Here is a 22,429-nt window from a genome sequence, read left to right as displayed (position 1 = left end):
TCACACCCATAAGGAGACAGGTGCTTAGCACCTAACAACATATAATCACCAATTAAGTACAAATAGTACCATTACAGTACACTGAAGAATTCAATTTCATTTCACCCAAAGAAACAATTCACCAAAATAAAGATCTAGAAACCCTTTCTAAGGAAGAAATGTCATGGGAACTTCCTAATAGTTAATAATTGGGCATTTTACATAGAGAATATTGCAAGGCAAACAAACTTTGGGAAAATTCAGGGACGACTACAATAACAAAATAAATGAAACATTAGAAATTATACCAACACAGCAAATTAAAATCCAAAAGATTACAGAAGTAGGTAGCATTGAAGGTAAGTCAATGAAATGTAATCAAGAAGAAACATTCATCAAGAGAAGACCAAGCTCATTAAGCTGATCATTTTTAGGTGCTATTTAGTTGGTTCCTCATAGCAACCCAGTGTACAAAAGAGCAAAATACTACCGTCCTGTGCCTCTTCACAATTAGGTTTGAACTTGTAACCATTTTATCAGTCCATTGTGAGAATCTTTTTTACTACCCTATTTTAACAAGTCTGATGTCCAACATCTTGAGACAATATGCTCAAAGTATGTGAAATGAAATCTTGTCATCTTTACCATTAAGGATCATTCTAGCTGTATTTGTTCTAGAATACTTGTTCTGCCTGTCCCTGGTCTTCTCACTGTTCTTCATCAATACCATGATTCAAATGTATCCATTCTTCTCTGGTCTCAATGCCCAAATGCCACACTCTCTTGGGTCAGACAGGTCTCAGTCTCAAAGTGACTCCCTTGCTCTTCAACACTAAAATGTCTTGTGCAGCAGATTTGTCCAGTGCAATACTGTTTGTTTTCTTGACTGCTCCTTCCATGGGCATTGCTTGTCAATCCAAGCAGAATGACATTTTAGATAATATTAGTCTTTACCATAATGTTGACTACTGATTATAAGGGTTTTGGTTTCCTTTGCATTGAGTTGTATTCCATACTGAAGATTGCAACCCTTGATCTTCATCAGCAAGTGTTTCAGGTCCTCACCTGTAGCAGTTGAGGTGTCATCTGTATATTGTAAGTTGTTAATAAACACTCTCTCCAATCCTGGGCCTGTCTTCATATGTTCTTAGATTATTACTTCACCATATATTTTGATTAAATATGGCGAAAGAAAGCAGCTCTGACATGAATATTAGCTGCTTTTAAACAGCCCCATATTGTTCTATTCCAATGAATGCCTCAAATACCACTTGGTTTGTACAGGGATGATCAAGGGTTGAGGAATTCCCATTTTTCCAAATGTGATCAATAGTTATGATCTATGTACCCTGTTACCTTTACAACGCAAGTAGCAACAGTTGTTATCTTTGTTCAGCCAAGATCCATCTCATATAATCAATGATAAATCCTTTGTTCCACATCCTCTCCTGAATCTGACTTGAATTTCTGGCAGCACTCTGTTGATTGTAACCATTGATGAATTTTTTTCAGCAAAAGTTGATTTAACAGATATTAATATAAGAAGTTTGATAACTTCTGCAGTCTGTTGTGTCACCTTTCTTTGACGTAGGCACAGATTTTCAGTTGGCCTTGTAACCTTGTGCCAAATTTCTTAGGCATAGACGAGCCTGTATATTACTTCGCTGAAGAAACATTTCCATTGACCAATTGCAGGAACTTTATTTTTTGCGAATGCCTTTGATAGGGCTTGGACTTCTTCCTTCAATACCATTGGTTTTTGATCAGAAGTTACCTCTTAAAATAGCTGAATGTACTTTTCAGTACAGTGAGTGTTCTTCCCATCATCTTTGGGTACTTCCTGCTTTGTTCAATATTTTGCCCATAGGAATCCTTAATGTTTAACTCAAGGCTTGGATTTTTTTTTTCAGTCCTTCAGCATGAGATATGTTGAGTGTGTTCTTCCTTTTTGGTTTTCTAACTTCAAGTCTACATATTTGATACTTTGTCTCATTAATCTGCCCTTTGTGATTTTCTGCGAACTTCATTTCTTAAATTTATTACAGTTGATCTGTGATCAACTGCAAGTTTTAGGGTCTCTTCTGATATCTGCTTTATTTTCTTTTTATTGGCATATTGCTTTCTTATTATATAACCTTGTCATTTATTTCATCCCACAGCATATCAGTTGTCATCAGTGTTGTTAATATTTAATGCTGTTCTTGATGTGTCTATAAAATTGAGGTGGGATATATGCAAGGTCATATTGGGGCTTTTGTGGGCATGTTTTAATTTTCAACATCAACCTGAACTTTTATGTGAGCAATTGATGTTCTGTTTCACAGTCAGCCTTTTGGCTGCTATTACTGAGCTTCTCTGTCATCTCTTCCCATGGAGGTAGTCAGTATGAGACCTATCTATACATTCTGTATGCTGTCTATCCAAGTACACATTATGTTGTTGAAAAAGGTATTGCATTTAAGTCCATCTCAGAAAATTCTATCATGCAATCAGCAACTTTTGTTTCTCTGAAGCCATAGTTTCAAACTATTGTCCCTCTTTGTTCCAGCTCTCATTCCAATTATCAATAATGCATCTTGATTATATTTGTGATCAGTTCAGACTGAAGTTGGTAGAATTCAATTTCTTTATTCTTAAATTAGAATAATAGTCATACTAATTGGGCTTCCTTGTAGATATATAGATATTTTCATATTACAGAAAGCATTGTACTTTAAGTTTTGAAATTCTCTTTAATCCACATTCACACAATTCAATAGTTCAGTCATATCAAGAAGAATTGTACAATCATTACCACAATTTCAGAATATTTTCTCTATACCCCCCCACTCCCGTGGTTAAATCATCTTTAAATTGAGTTGTGTAATCACCTTGAGTCCTAGTACTCACTCCCCCTCCCACCTTCATTGTTTACTCCCGAAATAGCCTCACCCTCCCCAATCCCTGCTCACCCACCCCTATATCTCCTAGAAACCCTTTCATCAGTTAACTATATTTATCCACTCCTGTGCTTCAACTGGTAAATCCAACAGAAATAATAACAAAAAATAAAATGATATGGATAAGACAATAATATATAAAGACAAATAAAAAGCACCACCATCATTTTTTTTTTCCTAACCCACCACCATCAATATTTTAAAGGCCAGGGAAGAAGTTTTTATCATGGAGTAAGCAAGAGATCCTTACACCTAGAACAAATTCAGGATGGATCTAGAAGGTCAACTGATCAAATCCCAAGTTTGATCCAGCATAATCAGGATGACAATGATTTTTGTTTGGTAGTAAGTATTTCAGACCTTTGCCTGTAACTAGAGATCTGCCAGTGGCTTAATTTGTCTTGATATTCTGCAGATGGATTTTGGGCTCCCACTGTCCTCCATAGCCTTCCACAAATTGGGTGTTCATAATTTTAGGTCTGATATTACTTCTTTCATCATATTTGAGTTTATTGTCATCTTTGACTCATACGAGCTGGTTTTCTTCCATGTTGGCTTAGTGGACTCCTTACTTAGATGGCTTTTTATTTGAATACACACCTTAAAACCACAAACACGATTCCACTTGAGAGCCAGGCACCATCTGCTTTCTCACCACAATGCGTAGGACACTCTTCAGTGATCTTTTCATGTGAGTGAGTATTGAGCAGGGCCATGTTTTCAGAACTGACTATTCTTGGGCTGGAGCTAGAGTTCATTTGGGGCCCATAATCTAGCTGCTTCTCCCGGGGATATTCATGACTCAGGTTTACTGTGGTGGTTGTGTGTGTTAGTCCAGGTAGAGAGATCCAGGGAGACACTCGTGTATAAAAAAGAACTTTATATAAAAGAGCAACTGTATATTGAGAAAACATCCCTGCCCAGTCCAGATCAAGTCCATAAGTCTGATATTAGTCCATATGTCCAATACCAGTCTATAAATTCCTCTTCAGACTCAAGCAACACATGCAATGATGTTGAATGAGGAAAATCACAGGCCAGTGGGTGAAAAATCCGGATCCAGTGGTGGTGGAAGCATCTGAGCGATGTCATGGGTCTCCATATGACTCCTCCATCTCCAGGGCCCTGGCTCCATCAGTGTAGCTCCCAGTGGCTTGTCAACAGGAATGTCTCACAGGGAGACAAACAGAGTGAATCAGATACAGAAAACCTTAAGAGTAGAAACAACATTGTCTGAGATGGTGCCAGAAGATGAGCCTTCAGTCCAGAAGACACTCAGTATGACTCCAGGAGAACTGCCTTCACAAAGTAGAGTCTATTGTGATGTGGGTGGAATACACCCTACATGAGTAAAGCCTTCAGGACCTTCATTTACTGATGGGACATGACTCAAAAGGAGAAGAGATAGCTGAAAACACCAATTACCATATATGCTTGAGTGTAAGCCACGTTTTTTGTTTTTTAATTTTAACAATTTATTAGGGGCTCATACAATTCTTATCACAGTTCATACATATACATAAATCAATTGTATAAAGCACATCTGTACAGTCTTTGCCCTAATCATTTTTTCTCCTCTTTTCTTTTTTTACATTTTATTAGGGACTCATACAACTCTTATCACCATCCATACATATACATACATCAATTGTATAAAGCACATCCATACATTCCCTGCCCCAATCATTCTCAAGGCATTTGCTCTCCACTTAAGCCCCTTGCATCAGGTCCTCTTTTTTTTTCCCCACTCACTCCCCTTTCTCCCCTCCCTCATGTGCCCTTGGTAATTTATACATCGTTATTTTGTCATATCTTACCCTATCAGGAGTCTCCCTTCCCCCCTTCTCTGCTGTCCCTCTCCCAGGGAAGAGGTCACATGTGGATCCTTGTAATCAGTTCCCCCTTTCCAACCCACTCACCCTCCACTCTCCCAGCATCGTCCCTCACACCCTTGGTCCTGAAGGTATCATCCACCCTGGATTCCCTGTACCTCCAGCCCTCATATGTACCAGTGTACAGCCTCTGTCCTATCCAGGCCTGCAAGGTAGAATTTGGATCATGGTAGTTAGGGGGGGGGGAAGCATCCTGGATCTGGGGGAAAGCTGTGTTCTTCATCGGTACTAACTCGCACCCTAATTAACCCATCTCCTCTCCTAAACGCCTCTATGAGGGGATCTCCATTGGCCGACACTTGGGCCTTGGGTCTCCACTCTGCACTTCCCCCTTCATTTAATATGGTATATATATACATATACATATACACATATATACACATACATACACACACTTATATCGTTGTTTGTTTTTTTTTGCATGATGCCTTATACCTGGTCCCTTGGCACCTCGTGATCGCACTGGCCGGTGTGCTTCTTCCATGTGGGTAAGGCACGTTTTTCAGCACATTTTAATGTAATTTTTGTGGTAAAATTAGGTGCTTCGGCAGATATTCAGGTCATATACTTGAGTATATACAGTAATGGAACTTAGAATGTAGGGATTTAGGAAAATTGAGAGTTGTAAAAAATGAAATGGAAGACAGAAATAGATATTCGTGGTGTTAGTGAACCAAAATGGACTAGCATTGGCCATTCTGAATCTAAATGTAGCTTGCTGAGAATGATAGATTCAAGAGGAATAGTGTTTCATGCATTGTCAAAAAGGACATTTCAAGATCTAGAGTATAATGCTGTCTGTGATGCAAAATCTATCCTCATATAAGGAAATCCAAACAATTGTGATTATTCAAATTATATACCAACCATTCAAGCTAGTGATACAAAAATTGAAAATTTCTACCTATGTACCTATGTCTCCATTCTGTAATTTATCAAACATGGGAATACTGCATAGTTTAAAATCATGAAAGGTGTTAGTCAGGTTTATACTGTCTTACCATACTTACTCAATCTGTATGATTAGCTCGATTATATGAAGAATGTGACACCAGAATTGGAGGAAGGCATATTAACAAACTGCAATATGCGGATGTCACAACCTTGCTTGCTGAAAATGAAGAGAAATGGAAGCACTTGCTGATGAAGGTCAAGGATTGCAGCCTTCAGTATGGGTTACTACTTTATAAGGTAAACCAAAATACAACTGGACCAGTAGGTAACAGCATGATAAATGGAGAAAAGGTTGAAGTTGTCAAGGATTTTGTCTTGATTGGATCCACAATCAATGCTCATGGATGCAGCAGTCAAAGAGATCAGAAGACATGTATTTGGGTAACTGAATATTTTGAGTACCAAGTTGCGCCTGACCATGCCGTGGCATTTTTTTTTCTTTTTTTACATTTTATTACGGACTCATACAACTCTTATCACCATCCATACATATACATACATCAATTGTATAAAGCACATCCATACATTCCCTGCCCCAATCATTCTCAAGGCATTTGCTCTCCACTTAAGCCCCTTGCATCAGGTCCTCATGTGCCCTTGGTAATTTATACATCGTTATTTTGTCATATCTTACCCTATCAGGAGTCTCCCTTCCCCCCTTCTCTGCTGTCCCTCTCCCAGGGAAGAGGTCACATGTGGATCCTTGTAATCAGTTCCCCCTTTCCAACCCACTCACCCTCCACTCTCCCAGCATCGTCCCTCACACCTTGGTCCTGAAGGTATCATCCACCCTGGATTCCCTGTACCTCCAGCCCTCATATGTACCAGTGTACAGCCTCTGTCCTACAGGCCTGTAAGGTAGAATTCGGATCATGGTAGTTGGGGTGAGGAAGCATCCAGGATCTGGGGGAAAGCTGTGTTCTTCATCGGTACTACCTCACACCCTAATTAACCCATCTCCTCGCCTAAACGCCTCTATGAGGGGATCTCCATTGGCCGACACTTGGGCCTTGGGTCTCCACTCTGCACTTCCCCCTTCATTTAATATGGCATATATATACATATATACACATACATATACACATATATACACATACATACACACACTTACATCTTTTTTTTTGCTTTTTTAAAAAATTTTTTTTATTTTAACAATTTATTGGGGCTGATACAATTCTTTTCACAGTTCATACATATACATACATCATTTGTATAAAGCACATCTATACAGTCTTTGCCCTAATCATTTTTTTCTCTTTTCTTCTTTTACATTTTATTAGGGACTCAAGCAACTCTTACCACAATCCATACATATACATACATCAATTGTATAAAGCACATCCATACATTCCCTGCCCCAATCATTCTCAAGGCATTTGCTCTCCACTTAAGCCCCTTGCATCAGGTCCTCTTTTTTCCACCCCCCTCCCTCCCCATTCCCCCCTCCCTCGTATGCCCTTGGTAATTTATACCTCGTTATTTTGTCATATCTTGCCCTATCCAGAGTCTCCCTTCCCCCCTTCTCTGCTGTCCCTCTCCCAGGGAAGAGGTCACATGTGGATCCTTGTAATCAGTTCCCCCTTTCCAACCCACTCACCCTCCACTCTCCCAGCATCGTCCCTCACACCCTTGGTCCTGAAGGTATCATCCACCCTGGATTCCCAGTTTCTCCAACCCTCATATGTACCCGTGTACAGCCTCTGTCCTATCCAGCCCTGCAAGGTAGAATTCGGATCATGGTAGTTGGGGGGAGGAAGCATCAGGATCTGGGGGAAAGCTGTGTTCTTCATCGATACTACCTCACACCCTAATTAACCCATCTCCTCTCCTAAACCCCTCTATGAGGGGATCTCCATTGGTCGACACTTGGGCCTTGGGTCTCCACTCTGCACTTCCCCCTTCATTTATTATGATATATATATATACATACATATATACATATACACATATATACACATACATACACACACTTATATCTTTTTTTTTTTTTTGCATGATGCCTTATACCTGGTCCCTTGGGCACCTCGGGATCGCACTGGCCGATGTGCTTCTTCCATGTGGGCTTATTTGCTTCTGAGCTAGATGGCCGCTTGTTCACCTTCAAGCCTTTAAGACCCCAGACACTATCTCTTTTGATAGCCGGGCACCATCAGCTTTCTTCACCACATTTAATTATGCACCCATTTGTCTTCAGCGATCCTATCATGGAGGTGTGCAGTCAATGATATGATTTTTTGTTCTTTGATACCTGGTAACTGATACCTTTGGGACCACTCGATCACACAGGCTGGTGTGTTCTTCCATGTGGACTTTGTTTCTTCTGAGCTAGATGGCTGCTTGTTTATCTTCAATCCTTTAAGACCCCAGTCACTATCTCTTTTGATAGCCGGGCACCATCCGCTTTCTTCACCACATTTACTTGTTCACCCACTTTGGCTCCAGCCGTTGTGTTGGGAGAGTGAGCATCATAGAGTTCCAATTTAATAAAAGAAGGTATTCATACATTGAGGGAGTGTTTGAGTAGAGGCCCAAGGTCCTTCCGCCACCTTAATACTTGACCTATAAATATAGACACATAGATCTATTTCCCCATCCTCCTATATATATTTGCATGTACCTGTCTTTGTCTAGACCTCCATGAATGCCCTTTGACCCCTAGCTCTTTCCTCCATCTCCCTTGACCTTCCTCCTGCCCTACTACCATGCTTCATCGCCACCTGGGCTAGAGTATACCTCTTCTCTAATCAACCTTACCCTTGATCATTTCCCACCAGGCCTGCCACTCCCCCTTCTCTACCATTTGGGGTCCCATGTTTTTCCCTTGTTCCTGGGTTTGTTAACACCACTTCCTTATACCCCTCTACCCCCCCACCCCAAGTCCCCCCGGAACTGTCGGTCCCGTTGTTTTTCCTCCAGATAGTTCATCCAGCCTGTCCTATTCAGACAGACCTGTGGAGACACTAACATGCACGAAAACAAGACAGAGGAAAACAAAGCAACAATATACAACCAGGCAACAAAACAACAAAAACAAACCACTGACAAAGAACAGAACAAAACAGTTCACAAGAGAAAAGCTTGTAGTTAGTTCAGGGATCGTTTGCTGGCCCTTAGGAGCGTTTTCCAGTCCAGTCTTTTGGGGGCCATGGCATTTTTAATCATCTCATTCACATGTAAAAATTGGACATTGATTAAGGAAGATCAATGTAGAATCGATGTATTTGAATTATGGTGCTTGTGAAAAATATTGGAAGTAATTGGACTGCCAAAAAACAACAACAAATCTGTCTTGGAAGAAGTACAGCCGGAATGCTCCTTAGATACAAGGATGGCAAGATGTTGGACATTGGACAGGTTTTCAGGAGAGACCAGTCCCTGAAAGAATGCTTGTTACAGAAAAGGCACAGCAAAAAAGATGGATTGACATGACTGAAATCATAGGCTCAAAGAGAAAACGTGTGTAAGGATGACACAAGAAACAAGCACTGTTTCCTTATGTTGTCGATAGGGTCACCAAGTCTGAACTGACTGGGTGGCACCTAACAAAACAAGATTGAATATATGCCATCAGTTATATCTATTTTTTATGTTCAAATAAATCTTTATTTCTTTAAATCATTTTATTGGGGGCTCATACAACTCTTATCACAATCCATAGCACATCAATTGTGTCAAGCACATTTGTACATTCGTTGCCCACATCATTCTCAAAACATTTGCTCTCCACTTAAGCCCTTGGCATCAGCTCCTCATTCCCCCCCCCCACCCGTCGCTGCCCTCTCTCTCATTAACCCTTGGCAATGTATTATTTTGTAATATCTTGCACTGTCCAACATCGCCCTCCACCAACTTTTCTGTTGTCCATTCCCCAGGGAGGAGGTTATATGTACATCCTTGTAATTGGTTTCCCCTCCACCCCCCTCCTTCCACCCTCCTGGTATCCCCACTCTCACCACTGGTCCTGAAGGGATCATCTGTCCTGGATTCCCTGTTTTTCCAGTTCCTATCTGTACCAGTGTACATCCTCTCATCTAGCCAGAATTCTAAATTAGAATTGGGATCATGATAGTGGTGGTGAAGGAAGCATTAAAGAACTAGAAGAAAATTGTAAGTTTCATTGTTGCTACAATGCATCCTGATTGGCTGTCTCGCCCCACCCCCAACCCTTCTGTAAGGGGATGTCCAGTTGTCTACAGATGAGTCTCTCTTGGTTCCCTAATCTGCACCCCCCTTGTTCACAATGATAATATTTTTTGTTCTTTGATGGCTCCTACCTCATCCCTTTGACACCTCATAATCCCACAGGCTGGTGTGCTTCTTCCATGTGGGCTTTGTTGCTCCTCAGCTAGATGTTCGCTTGTTTACCTTGAGCCTTTAAGACCTTAGACACTATATCTTTTGCCACCATCAGTTTTCTTCACCACATTTGCTTATGCACTCATTTGTCTTCATCGATTGTGTTGGGAAGGTGAGCATCATGGAATGCCAGTTTAATAGAACACAGTGTTGCATTGAGGCAGTACTTGAATGGAGGCCCAATGTCTATCTACTACCTTAATACTAAACTTTGAGGGCCTGCCAGTCCCTTCAAACCTTGTGGATCTGTGCCTACTTATCTTTATGATGCGCCTCCTGCGACCCAGCAGTGTTGAATTTCCCTCTTAGTAACTCTCCTGGGTTGATTTCTGTGGAGTCCCTCTGGTATGTGTTACTCAGTCACCATCTTCCCTCCAAGATATTTTTTTAAAAAACATTTTATTAGGGGCTCATACATCCAAGATAGTTTTTATTGATTGTGTTATTAAACTTTTTTTGGTCTTCATTGCCTTTTTTCTTGACATTTTTTTTTCTTTGAGAGTGGTGTATTGAAGTCTTCTGTTCTTACTGTCGATGTGTCTTGGTCCTTTTTCAATTCTATGAGGATCTGATGTATTTCAAAGGTGTTTCATTGAGTGCATAGATGACTATTATGGTTATGGTTTTCTGAGCTATTTTTCCCTTTATCATTATGTAGTATTCAATCTTTTCTCGTTATGTTGTTTACCTTGAAGTTTATCTTCTTGGAGATTAATATTGTTACCCCTGCTGAGTTTTGTTGCTGTTTGCTGGGTATGCTTTTGTTCCACCTCTGATTTTTAATGTCTTCAAGTCTCTGTTTGTGAGGTGTTTTTCTTGTAGGCAGCATATTGATGGGGCTTGCTTTCTTATCCATTCAGCTTCTCTCTGTCTCTGTACTGGTGTATTTAGTACATTAACATTCAGTGAAATTATTGACATGTATGTGTATTTGTTTCCACCATTTTGGTTTATATATGTGTGTGTTGTGTGTTTGGATGTGTATTGTGTTCAGTTTCTTTGTTCTTCCTGTGTCGTTCCCTTGCTCTGGGTGTTGTTCTGTGTGTGCTGGTTTTTGTGAGGAATTGTCTTGAATGTTGGTTTCAGGTTTGTGTGTTGTTGCTGTTGGTTTTTTTGGCCACAGTACTTCATTGAGTATTTTTTGTAATGGTGGTCTTGCTTTTGGCTTTTCTTGTCTTGAAATAATTGTATTATACCACCATATTTAGTTGCTGAACCTTTGTGTGTAATTGATATTTTTCTCTAGGTGCTTTTAGATTGTTTGTTGTTTCCGTTCTGATGTTCGACATCTTGACTACAATATGCCGTGGAGTTTGCCTTTTAGAATCTCTCCTGGCTGGGGTTCTTTTGGCTTCCTAAACAATCGTCTTTTTCTCTTTTAGACATTGAGCAAAGTTCTTTGGCTGGCGCTCTTGGACTATTCTCTGTGTGGATGTAACTTTGTTTGTTTCTTCCTCTTTTGGAATTCCTACAAGATGCAGGTTGTTCCACTTAATGGTGTCCCACATTATTATCAAGCTTTTCTCAGTCTCTTTTGCTTTTTTTGGTTATTTGTCCTTCCTTTTGATTGGAATCTATAGATTTGTCTTTCAGTTCACTAATTTGGGTTTCTATCTCTTCAATTCTGTATCTCTATTTTTTTTACAGCCTCCCGCTTTTCCTTTATAGCAGGGGTGTCAAACTGGCCCTGTCGGCCGCATGTAGCCCCTGAGGAGCTTTTTTTGTGGCCTGCGATGCTCTGAAATAAAATGAAAATAGAAAAAATTGTTATGAAGAAAATAGCACTTAGGGGAGATCGAGGCAATACCGTACACACAATTCCCTCGTTAACCCTTAATCTGAAGATGAGTATACATATGGCCCAGTGCTTTCTGGGGGGCCTGTGGATGTGTATAAATGCACTGACCTAGTTCCAGTGATGATTGGAAGCGATCTGTCTGCCACTCTCAGTGTCACATAATGTAAAGAGATCCCAATAGTGAAAAGGTGAAAAATAGCACTCTGGGTTGTGCTGTTATGATCATACCTAGCAGCAGTGCTAGTGAACATTTTTAGAGGGAAGCCATTACAATTGTGCATCACGTTTGTCAGCTGCCCAAATCTTGGTGTTTTTTATTAGTTACCTTGTTATATTTTCCGGTCACAACATAAGACGTAGTGAAAACTAGTAGAAGGAAAGCACTGTCAAGTTAAGGGTATAACAATAATTTTAGTTTTATAAATACATTAAATAAAATAAATATTTAAATAAAAGCTATTATAGTATTTTAATTATCCTATCCATATTCCTGAATCCTCACTTCAAAATAGAAATTGAACAAAATTTGTAAATGTGATGTGGCCCATGTGAATCTTGCCTGTTGCACCAAATGGCCCGCTTTTTAATTGAGTTTGACACCGCTGCTTTGTAATTCTGCTATTATAGTGTTTGATTTTTGTGTTTCTGTTTGTTTCTCTAATGAGGTTATAGCTTTTCTATTGTTTTATTTTTCCTTTCAGACTTCTTTCAGCTGTTGCATGAGCACAAACATCATTCTTTACATTCTTTTTCTGGGAAATCCATAACTTGTACAGTTTCAGGTATTACATTTAAGTCTGATTGCTATTTGGTTATTTGTTTATGTTTCTCTTGTTTTGTGTGTGTGTGTGTGTGTGTGTGTGACTAATATCTTCTGTTGTTTCCTTGTCATCTTGGAGTCTATTGGGAGTGTTATGTAGGCGATGTTATTTGGAACTGGTTAACTCTATTAGGTGGTGCAGTAGAGGGCTAATGGATAGTTTGTATTAAGTGTCTGAGGGAGGTTGCTAATTTATGTGTTAAGGGAGTCATATGAAATTTGGGGAGGAAATGTTATGAGTGTTGGTAGAGTGAAGGAAGCAGTAGGTTAAAAAAGAGGGTGGAGGATCAGGTAGTGTTATATAGTAGGTTAAAGGAAGGGGTATTTGGCCCTGAAATGCCTCATTTGCAACGATGGATCAATGGGTACTAGTATTTGAGAGCAAAAACAATTTTAAATATTGTGATAGTAGTATTAGTCTTTGGTTTTATGAGTTTGAAAATGTAAGAAAAATTTTGATGATCAGTACAGTGAAACTAAAAGACAGGTTAATGATGTTATGAAGTAAAACTTTGGATATTTAGACTAAAGAAAGGAAAATGAAAGAAAAGGGGTAAGAGATGACAGTTTTAATAATAGTAATAGGAAAAATCATACTAGCATAAGATGCAGGAGAGCTGTTAATGTATGTTTGTCCGGGACACTAAGCTTCACACAGAGCTTAGTCTCTGTTGTGGGTGCGAACTAGTAGGTAGATGGGGTGTTAGGGGTCTAGGAAATAAACCAATGAGATCGGAAGGAAAAAACGTAAAGTAATATATCATACAAATGATATATATAAACTCCCTTATATAAATTCCTTGCCTGGGCTTGTAAAACCTGTTCTGCCTGCCAAACCTGCTCCAGCTTCTTGTTTTGTGATGCAAATACTTAGTCAATGAGTCAGGTGTATGCAATCCAGGTATGTGTAACAAGTAATATGAAAATAAATCCTCAGAGTGGCCCAATTATTTAAGGTACCAGGCCTTTGGGGTGTCTTCCGATCAGGGGTTGTGCTGAGTGGTACCTCAGGAGGGGGCTGGAGCTCTTGGTGTTAATCACTTAACACCTGCTTTCAGCTGCCCTGTTCTCAGCCCTGTGAGGCTCAGTAAGCTGTGAAGTACCCACTACTAGGAGTGAGTCCTAGATGGGGGATCTCCACTGGCAGTCTTCTGGTCTTGGCAGGAAGCCAAAGAAATTTATATTTTTATTTTCCCTGGTCCCAGTCTGGTCACTTCGAATTATGATCCTTTTGCTCCATCACACCCCACTGGCACGTACCCCCCACCCCCTCAGCTAGCTTCCCAATTCAAAGACCCTGGAATCTCCCCTCAGGCGGCCGAGGAGATGCCCTAAGCGGTTCTAATTGGCTGGTGTTTCTGCTCTCTCGTTGTAGTCTATTTGTGTCTACCTATCTTTATGGTGACAATCCTGTGGTCTGGAAGTGCTATCCCTTTCAGTAACTCTTTTGCGCTGTTCTCTGCAGTGTGTGCTGCTTGGTCATCCTCCTCCTCCCAGCTGCCCCTCAATCCCCTCTCAGGTGCTGCTTATCTCCTCTTGCTGCTCTCATTGTCTTTCTTATTTGAAAGTTCATATCCCCTAGGAGGAGTCATCAGGCTGTAACCTGTTTGATAGGTGGGACTAGTGCTACAGTTTCCCACAGGGTCACGTTGACATAACATCTAACTGCCACAACAGCTAAAGGCAAACTGCTTGTGCTGCTCCTTTAAAACTGGAATTGAGAAAAACACATTTGCCTAATTAGTAGCTGCTATCAGATACTAGAAGAGGTATTAATCTACTCAAGCAATAAAACCATTTCTGGGACAGTAGCTGCAATTGGAGTCACCACCTGGATAAGTTTCCAGGCACCCCCTGCCATTCTCAAAGATCCATCTGTTTTTTGCACTGACCAAATTGACAAGGACAGAAGAGGCATTTTCTGCCTGCAATATGGGAATTAACAGAAGACCTTGTGAGAACAGGTTAGTAAGCAGGTCAACCTTGAAGCTAGGCCCTAATGAATGTCCTCACACAGCAGTGCTGTTGGAGATAAATCTGACAGCACACTGATCCAGAGACAAAAGCTGAGATTGTAATTTAAAGAGCCTCAAGGGTGGTCTAAATAACTAATTAGAAAGCTAATTGTACATCTGTGGAGTGGCAAACTCCTCCCCTTTAAAACTGTCTTTTAGAAACTAGGAGTCTTCCCCTAGACAATGAATGACCCTTCTTAATTTGTGAAAGGGGCCCCCACTACATTCCGGGAGCAAAGCATATTTTATCTATGCTTAAGGTATCCTTTTCACCATGCCAGAAGGACTCACATACTTTCTTTGGAAATGATTCTATCTATGCTCTAATAAAATTGTTGCCCAGCCTGTGTGATCACAAGGTGTAGATGGGATCAGAAAGTGTTAGGGAGCTAGAGGCAGAAACCTCTACCTCTACCTGCCAAGGCCTCCCTCCACCCTTACAGACTGTGGGAAGCTGCTCCAGGCTGGATGGCATGAATAAATTCAGGCAGTTGAGACGAAGCCAGTACTCTTGGGAGGACCTCAATCTAGGCCAGGTGAGCTTAATTGAGTCAATGGAGTCAACCAGTACTGTCAACCACGCCTCCCAGTGGAGGGCCCTGAAAAGTCAGAATTGCAAGGAGATGACAAGCAATTCTCCAGGTCTCCAGACCCCATATGCTAATTGCCATACATTCCTCACTACCCCTGTAAAAACCCTCACCCCCAGCTGCTGAATGGGACTTCCCTGACCTGTCCGCCTAGGTCACGAAACCTCGGCAGGGAGCCCCAGGAGCCGCCCTACTGCCCCACCTAATAAAGCTATTTCTGTTTCTGCTTTCCTTGTCCTGTCAGTTATGTCTGTCTTCCTCCCTGTACCTCAGTTTCACCTTTACACTTCTATCCTTTATAAAAATTCACTTGGATCACAAACCAGGCTTCGGTGTGAATTCATTCTCATGGGAAGCCAATGACCCAGGTATTTCCACCTGAGGAATCTAAGAGTATCAGACATCAGGAGACCCCAAACCATCATATGATGTGAATGAAGGGAGTCGGATGGAGACTCAAAGCCCATCTGTAGACAATTGGACATCCCTCACAGGAGGGACAAGTCAGCCAGAGTGCAGTACAGCACCAACGAGACACACATTTCTTTAGTTCTTTAGTGCTTCCTGCACCCCACCCCACCCACCTATCATGACCCCACTTCTACTTTACAAATCCCAGTTCTAGCTTACAAATCTAGCTAGACCAGATGGTACAGATAAGAGCTCTTGTCACACGGGATCCAGGACAGATAAACACATCAGGAACAGTAATGGGAGTAGCAATACTATCAGCGTAGGCCACTTAGGGGGAATGTAGGGGGAGAAGGGGGAGAAACAGAGAATTGATTACAATGATGATGTAGACATAACCCCCACACCCTGAGGGGGACAAACAACAGCAATGTGGGTGAAGGGAGACAGAAGATGGTGTAAGATAGGAAAACGATAATAATTTATCAAGGGTCTTGAGGGTGGGAGGGTGGGTGAGGGAGGGAAAAAAGGAGCTGATATCAAGGGCTCAAGTAGAAAGAAAATGTTTTGAAAATGATGATGGCAACATATGTACAAATATGCTTGACTCCACTGATGTATGGATTGTTATAAAAGAGATGTAAGAGCCCCTAATAAAGTGATTAAAAAACCCCACACTAAAAACTGGCTTAACCGCTGCTGGTGCTTGTGTGTGTGTAAGCACAGCTTATACCTGGACCCTTACAAACCACATAGGTCTAGAGTTTGCTAGTCCCCGCATAGACAACAGCTCAGTTCGGAAGTAATGGTCTCCAGCCCTATATTCTTCAATTCCTTGATGGTGCAATCTTTGCACCCTGATCTTTGCAATCCCTCCAGGAAAACATAATTGCGTTGGCTTTACCATTTTCCTAAGTAGAGGTAGCTTTACTAGCTTCCACTCCTGCCCCTGCCATAGTAGTCCATGTTCTAGAGTCAGGTAGCCATATGGGGTACTGGCAGTCAGTGAGTCTGTCTATTCCATTTATGTGTTCTAGAACAGGGAAATTACTATAGGATAGGTTTGGGCTCATACTGGATCCCCTGTGAGATCAACCTGAGCTAAGACTCCATTATAACTTGACCTTTATATGCTCCTAGTCTGATTGTGGGACCTTAAAATTTAGGGTCACTTAGATTAATGTCAGTTTGGAGCCAATGTCCAGTAACCATCCCCAACGTCTGATTATTTCCTTTCTCCAATGAATTGTCACTTATAAAAGGCGCAGTTTCCACTGGGCAGGCCTGGGAGAAAGGCTAACTATGCATTTTTTTTATTAGTGTAGTGGGTGCCTTCCTCAAAGGGACCTGGCTTCCCCGTAAATGAAGGGTTTGTGAACTGGCTCAATTTTTGGGAATTGATCGAGCATTTGCGACTCTATATCTGGCTATTTGAATTAGACTGCTATTCAACTGGCCTAGAATTTTTCAACTTGTACAGATCAATGATAGATTTGGTAGGTTTCTCATTTATTTCACTCCTAGGGACACTCTGCTTAGGTATCCAATGCCATACAAATCAGGCTATTCTGTTACTACTTTGACTCTGCTAACCATTTGGCAACCACACCCACCTTGTCTCTGTTAAATGCTACTGCTTACCGCCTACTACCATGGGACCCAATCAGCCATGTTATGTGCAAACGTCTTAATTAGGGTATTTTCCACTGTCAAAACTGGCTCAAAATAAAATATCAATCACAGCAGTCTTTAGAGATACTTATGATCCCTTCAGAAATTTGTTTCCCACTGAGAGAAAAGGTGTGTCCTCAGTGCATTCCATTTGTGAGTCTATGGGTCTGCCCTGAAACACGCCCATTCCCTTAATCCTCTAAAGTATACCAAGCTAGGTCTGGTACTTCAACTTAACTTGCTCTAAGCCACTGCAGAAGCTTTGCTTCAGTAAACCAAACAGATAAACTATTAGATTCTGTCCTAACGTCTGGTGCTGAAACACTGACTGAAGGATCAGTGCTTAGTTGGTCCACGTCAACACATTCAGACTGATGCAACCGTTCGCTCCTTGCATCATCATCTCACTCCCGCACACATTCCTCGGGTCTCTGCCTGTACATACTAGAAAATGCTAGCAGTCCTTTAAGAGGATAGCACAGCTCTTTCTGGATCAATATTTGGAGGTCACCTTTGGGATTACTGAGACAAGTTTAGAGGCAGTGTCGAAGCAGGCATGAGTGTCGAAGGTGTTTCCCAGCAAGTGTCAGCATTATCTTGCAAGGCATCTGCTGCAGGGAATGCTCCAGATACAACTCGAGGTTCCCTATCAGCAGGGAAAGTTGGGCTAAGCTCAAGTGCAGGTGGAGGGGACAATGGCTTTACTAATGATGGATTAAACTCTTCAGATGTGAGTGGTAGTGTTGTTGGCTGAAGTAACTCAATGGCATGTCAAGGATCTATGTTCTGATATTTCTGAGAATAATCTTTCCGTGTGTCCCTATGATGGTTCGATTTTATATCAGTTTGATGCATCTCTGTGAAAGTATGGGTAGAGTTCAATCTCAATAAGGCCCTCTCCTTGGAGGAGGTGCCCAATTTAGAGAGATGCCATGGACAACTTTCCTTCCCTCTCCCTCCATCCTGCTTACCTTGATTCTGCATCTCTAGGATTCATGGCCGAGCCGGCCTGCTGATCATAGGAGCTGCAGTGCCCTGCCCTCTTCCTGCTGACCTTACATCCAGATGCTCTTGCCCCTACTGGCCTGTGATTTTCCCGATTCCTGCTTTGCCTTTGCTTCATTGGCTGGAAGCTGGGTGAGTCTAAAGGGGACTTCATCTAGCATCTGACCCATGGACTTGAGTTGAACTGGGCTGGGCTTCCTGATGTAAATTTATTTTTGCTATAAAGTTATTTGAGTGTAGTTTGATTTATTTCTCTAGAAAACTCAGCGTAGCACAGTCCTCTCCACCGTAACTTTCAGGTTCCCATTTAGTCCCAATCCATGCTCTCCTATTAACATCAGAAATCATTCTAAGTAGAGGGTTCAGTTAGTGTTGTAATTCAGCCACTCTTTTTTTTTTTTAGATTTAGTACTTTTTAAAAAAACATTTTATTAGGGGTTCATACAACTCTTATCACAACCCATACATATACATACATCAATTGTATAAAGCACATCTATACATTATTTGCCCTAATCATTTTCAAAGCATTTGCTCTCCACTTAAGCCCTCTGCATCAGGTCCTCTTTTTTTCCCCCCTCCATCCCCGCTCCTCCCTCCCTCATGAGCCCTTGATAATTTATAGATTGTTATTTTGTCATATCTTGCCCTATCCAGAGTCTACCGCCCCCCCCCCTCCTCTGCCGTCCATCTCCCAGGGAGGAGGTCACATGTGGATCCTTGTAATCAGTTCCCCCTTTCCAACCCACTCACCCTCCACTCTCCCAGCATCGGCCCTCACACCCCTGGTCCTGAAGGTATCATCCACCCTGGATTCCCTGTGCCTCCAGCTCCCATATGCACCAGTGTACAACCTCTGCTCTATCCAGTCCTGCAAGGTAGAATTCGGATCATGGTAGGTGGCGGGAGGAAGCATCCAGGATCTGGGGGAAAGCTGTGTTCTTCATCGGTACTACATCGCACCCTGACTAACCCATCTCCTCTCCTAAACCCCTCTATGAGGGGATCTCCAGTGGCCGACAAATGGGCTTTGGGTCTCCACTCTGCACTTCCCCCTTCATTCACTATGGTGTGTGTGTGTGTGTGTGTGTGTGTATATATATTGCATGATGCCTTATACCTGGTCCCTTTGGCACCTCGTGATTGCACAGGCTGGTGTGCTTCTTCCATGTGGCCTTTATTGCTTCTGAGCTAGATGGCCGCTTGTTCACCTTCAAGCCTTTAAGACCCCAGACACTATCTCTTTCGATAGTCGGGCACCATCAGCTTTCTTCGCCACATTTGCTTATGCACCTGTTTGTCTTCAGTGATTGTATCATGGAGGTGTGCAGCCAATGATTTGATTTTTTGTTCTTTGATATCTGTTCCCTTCGGGACCATGCAATCACACAGGCTGGTGTGTTCTTCCATGTGGGCTTTGTTGCTTCTGAGCTAGATGGCCGCTTGTATATCTTCAAGCCTTTAAGACCCCAGACACTATCTCTTTTGATAGCCGGGCACCATCAGCTTTCTTCACATTTACTTGTTCACCCGCTTTGGCTTCAGCAGTTGTGTCGGGAGGGTGAGCATCACAGAGTGCCAATTTAATAAAAGAAATTATTCATACATTGAGGGAGTGCTACTATCTACTTTTTTGCGACACTTCGCTGTAGTACCTTTATCTTCAGTGATCATTTCATGAAGGTGAGTACTGAGCAGGGCCATGATAATTCTTTTTAAGTGTGAGCCCCCAAACCATTCCTGAATCTATGCTTTTTAAAAAATTTGCTAACTTAGGAGTTAAAACAAATGTCATATTATTCCATAGTTCAATCACATCAAACAGAATTGTAAAATTGCTGCCACAATCAGTCTCCACACATACATTTCCCTCCTAGACTACTTGACATCATCTCCCTCTTACTTCCCCCGACCCTCTTTATCCTCGCCCCCCCAAACTATTGTTATATTTTCTTTCTCAAAGTTTCTGGGTCTCATTTACTAAAAAGCAGAAACAAATAACAGCTTCAAGAAAGTGACCCCCATGGTGCTGCACCCCTGAGACACACCTTAATATACCCAAGCACATGCAACACACAGTAGAGGGGCTGTCACAAGATTTCCAGAATAATAGATATCTTAACCCAGCATAAAGGGGGTTGATGTAACATGACCTTATTTGTCCACCAACCATCAGTACACCACTCTTGGTACAGCTGTTTTCTGCTTCCTCAGGCACCATGTATTTCCCGCTTAAGTCCTCATGTTACAAGTGTGTCTGAGGTAGAGTCTAGTTCACCCAGTGGGATTCCCATATGGGGCTCACTGATGTAGCCTCTGGAGCATGCATGCACCCCAAAGATCCAGGATTTGGTGTCCCAGCATTTTATGGCACCTGGTCTGCTTTCCTGGGATACCCCCCCCCCAGATGCCCTACACCAGTTCTGCCCACCCATTGCATGCCACTGAAGACACCTCCCATTTATTGTTGCCAAGAGCATCCTCAGTCTTTTGTCCCCCACCTGGAGGTTAGCTCTCCCTCCCCTCCCTTCAACAGGCATGCACCTATGTACCCCCAAATTTTACCATTCCCTTTCATCTCCTGTGCGGCACCTCTCATCAGTAAACCCCATTCCTCCGATGGGGCTACCTCCCTCTCTGGGAGACCTCACCACAGATCTAAATGGCTACTATTCAGCGAACAGCCACTACCCCCTCGCACCCTCCATTTGATCCCAGCTGTCGTGAGGTGACCTCCGGCCAAGTGACCTACACTATACTCACCAGGAGCAGATGATGTGTAGGTCATTGGCACTGGTCCAGCTCGTTAGCGGCCTGTCTGACCCCAGCCAGACGACTGCATGGCCTGCACGCTTGAGCTTGCGCCCCTTCTGCTGCTTGTTCCTGCTGCTCTGGACTCACACAGTGCTTGTCCTTTCGTGCTTCACTCGCTTCCCTCAGCATGTCTTCCAGAGCCCTCCACGACGTGAGGGGTCTCATTGCTGTTCTTCAGGCATGCGCAGTACTCATCATGTTTATGTACCAGAAGTTTTTTATCCATTGTTGGGAATGGAGGCCGCTTCTAGCAATTGTGAGCTGTGCTGTGATGAACATGGGGGAGCAAATGTCTGCTTATGATGTTTTTTATTTCTTTGTGGTATATGTTCAGTAATGGTATTGCTGGATCATATGGTAGTTCAGTTGCCATCTGTTCTAGGTATCGCCATACTGCCTTCCTGAGTGTCTGTACATATTTACAAGTCCACCAGCAGAGGATAAGAGTTCCTATCTCACCACACACTCTCCAACATTTGCTGTTCTCAGCTTTTTTACTTTAACTGGGCTACAGTTATGGGTGTTAGGTGGTATCTCATGGTTGCTTTCACTTGCATTTCCTGGATAGCTAATGACTGAGAGAACTTACTCATATGCTTATTAGTTATTCGCGTATCATCCTTTGTGAATCATCTGCTCCGGTCCTTTGCCCACTTTTTCATAGGGCTACTAGTTTGTTTTTCTTGCCACCTTGTAAATTCTGTAGATTTTAGTAATTAGTCCTTTGTTATGTCATTACTAAATATCTTTTCCCAGTCTATGGGTCTTTTTACTCTTTCAATGAAGTCTTTTAATGTATGCAAGTTTTTTATTTTTTAATATGTCCCACTATTTTGTTTTCTATGGATTGTGTCAGCTTTGTTATTTCTGATAGCCCATCTACTGCACTAGGGTTCCTAGTTTTGTCCCAGTTTTCTGATCCTGAGAGCTTTGGGTTTTACATTTAGGAATTTGATCCATCTTGAGTTTGTTTCTGTGCATGGGTGAGGCAGTCGTCTTTTTTTTTGTTCTTCTGCAAGTGGATAGCCAGTATTTCCAATAGCATTTATTGAAGAGGTGTCTGCTTCCCATTTAATGTTTTTTAGGCCTTTGTCAACAATAAGTTCTCTGTCTGTGGAAGCTAGAGGGTAGACAGGTGTTATTTTTGTGAAGGGAAGACAATATAAAACAAGAGATTGGCAAAAA

This window comes from Tenrec ecaudatus, unplaced genomic scaffold (genome assembly GCF_050624435.1).
Source record: "Tenrec ecaudatus isolate mTenEca1 unplaced genomic scaffold, mTenEca1.hap1 Scaffold_539, whole genome shotgun sequence".
In the NCBI taxonomy this organism is placed as follows: domain Eukaryota; kingdom Metazoa; phylum Chordata; class Mammalia; order Afrosoricida; family Tenrecidae; genus Tenrec; species Tenrec ecaudatus.
The sequence above is the reverse complement of the archived record's forward strand: the minus strand, read 5'-3'. Positions refer to the sequence as shown.